The sequence below is a fragment of the Carlito syrichta genome, unplaced genomic scaffold, assembly GCF_000164805.1.
Source record: "Carlito syrichta isolate Samal-C Ts95f unplaced genomic scaffold, Tarsius_syrichta-2.0.1 Scaffold303336, whole genome shotgun sequence".
NCBI classification, from domain to species: Eukaryota; Metazoa; Chordata; class Mammalia; order Primates; family Tarsiidae; genus Carlito; species Carlito syrichta.
Window position 1 is genome coordinate 27,091 of NW_007247432.1, and position 2,812 is coordinate 29,902.

The 2,812-nt window shown below is 44.6% G+C and overlaps 1 protein-coding gene across 2 annotated transcripts in view; it reads right to left on the reverse strand.

Moving 5' to 3' along the window:
• The window catches only part of ANXA4 (annexin A4), a 41,119-nt gene that overhangs the window by 23,357 nt on the left and 14,950 nt on the right, over nucleotides 1-2,812 (reverse strand). The window lies entirely within an intron of this gene.

Here is a 2,812-nt window from a genome sequence, read left to right on the forward strand (position 1 = left end):
CCGGGAGTGGCCACTGCACTCCAGTCTGGGTGACAGAGAGAGACTCCAACTCAAAAAAAATTTTCAGGGAGAAATGAAAAAATATAGGTTCACCAAGTTATTCTTTTCAAGATTAGAAATTCAGGATATGTGAGGTATAGGGGGAAAGCTACAGAACTTTTAAGTTTACATGATATAAGGACCTACTTTGTGTTCTTATTTATAAAGGAAGAAAATAATAGCTACAATCATCCTTTCTCCTTTAGCAGTCTCAGCTGGGGAGAGAAGTTCATCACCTTTTGCTCATGCCCTGTTTCTGTGAAAGGCATCACTCTTCTAGTCAGCCAAGTTTGAATCCTCAAAATAGCGTTGATTTTTTACCCTCTCCCTTTCTCCACATTCAAGTCTCCTGTCAAAATCTTGCTCTATAGCCACCTTTTATACAGTCTTCCTCACTTTTTAATTCCTTAATTCTGTTTTTAATTCAACATTACAGGGTTTCTTCTTAGACAAGTGCAAAAAGTCTGCCAACCAATATCTTACCTCATAATTGGTCTTCCCAGGGCTCTTATTTTCCCTCCCCGCCCCCCTTTTCTCCAGAGACACGGTCATACTCTGTTGTCCAGGCTGCAGCCTTGAACTCCTGGGCTCAAGGGATCCACCCGCCTCAGCTTCCCAAGTAGCTGGGACTACAGGTGACACCACCACACCCAGTTAATTTTTAAAATATTGTTTGAGGAGACAGGGCTCTCACTATATTGCTTAGGCTGGCCTCAAACTCTTGGGCTCAAGTGATCCTCCCACCTCGGCCTCCCAAAGTACTAGGATTACAGGCATAAGTCACCACACCCAGTTTCTCATTTTCCTAGAAACTCTCCCAATGTCTCTCCTTTGTTCAGAAATACACAATGTCTCTCCATTGTCTGCTGGATTTAATATAGGTGCTGCAGTCTGGCATTTGAGATTGTCTACAATACCCCATTCACTGTGGGTTATCCCCATAAATATCTGCATAAAAGGATTCTAAGCAGCCAAATTCACAGACTCAGCACTTGAATTGTGCTTACCCAACTGCACTGCCCTCCATTCTCCTGACTGCCTTTGTTACCAGTCTGTTGGTTTACAGGGCTCCATAACCCTCTCCTTTGCATCACAATTCTTGTTTCCCAGCCAGTGCCTTTGGGTCATCCCCCCACCCCGTCTGTGATTCTTTTTTTTTGTTGTTGTCATTTCTTTTTATTTATTTATTTTTATTATAAAGATGTGGGGTACAATTCAGGGTTAGGTATAGAAACATTGATCATGCAGGTACCCTTGTTGATGAGATATGCCCCCACTTCCCCTGACAGTTTCCCACTAATGCCAATCGCTTTCTTATAGGTGGCTTTCTCAGTAGTATCCCCAGGACCTCCCTTTGGTACCTGAGTTCTCAGAAAGCTCCCAACCAGGCTACTTCTGCTTTGCAAGTACCTTCTGCTGCAAGGCTCCTTTCCATGTACTGATGGTGATTCCTGGGGCCTCAGGACATGCTTGTTCCATTCACCAGAAACACCTTCTCTCTTACACTACTTATTCAGACTCAACTCATCTCCTAAGGTCTATCTTTGATCTGCAACCTCCAAGAAGTTTTGCCCTAGATGAAATGTGCTGTCCTCTCTTTGAACCCCCATGGGATCTTATTTGCACGCCTCCTATCACCATTCTATTATGAACTAATCACAGTTATTTCTGTGCTTCCTTTAGCTGTGCTAACATGCATGGACTATTTGACCCCAAGGGCTAGGGCTTACAATCCTTGTCTCCTCCAACAGTCCACCTCGCATTGGCCCACACATAGCAGGCACTGAAAGAGGGATGGTTGGCCCAAATATTTCCTCTTTATTTAGAGAATTCTGAATGCAGTGTGATCCATGTTCTGGACCACATGGTGTCCTTGCTATATACCCAAGAATTAGGATATACATTTTTTTAAAAAAGGCAAACATAGCACATTTTCTCTCTTACCTACAAAAAAGGGACGAGAAGAAAGATAAATAGATTCAGGGCAGTGTTCTGTGCAGAGGTGGGCAGGATAGAATGCTGGCTGAACCTCTAGCTCTGGAGTCATACATGAGCCAGTTGATGCAATGATGGAGGGAAAGCATTCTAGGATGTGTCTAGAATCCTGACTACTGCTCGCTAGTTCTGAGACCTAAGGCAAGTTAGCTAAACTCCCTACACTTCAGCTTCCCAACAGTAAAGCAAGCTGCTGTCAGGATTAAAACATGGAAAGCATCTACCTCTAATGCCTGACACACCGTAGAGCTTAACAAACATTTGTTGGCTGGGCTCGGTGGCTCAGCCTGTAACCCCAGCACTTTGGGAGGCCGAACTGAGTGGACTGCCTGAGCCCACGGGTTTGAGACCAGCCCAGGTAGCTTGGTAAGATCTTGTCTCTACAATAAATCAAAAATTAACCGGACGTGGAAGCGCGCACCTGTAGTTCCAGCTATTTGGAAGGCTGAGGTGGAAGGATTGCCAGAGCCCAGCAGGTTGATACTGGAGTGGCCGTGAGCATGCCACTGCATTCCAGCCTGGACAATGGAGTGAGACTCCAACTAAAAAAAAATTTTTTTTTGTTATACTTACTGTTATGGTTACTGTTAGCAGCATTGAGCTATGAAAAATGAACTCTTTCTGAATAGAAAGAGTGGGAAAGCCAGGTTCAGTGGCTCAGCCTGTAATCCCACGCCTTGGGAGGCTGAGGTGAGCAGATTGCCTGAGCCCGCGGGTTCGAGACCTGCCTGGGCAACTTGGTGAGACCTCATCTCTACAATAAATTAAAAAAATTAGC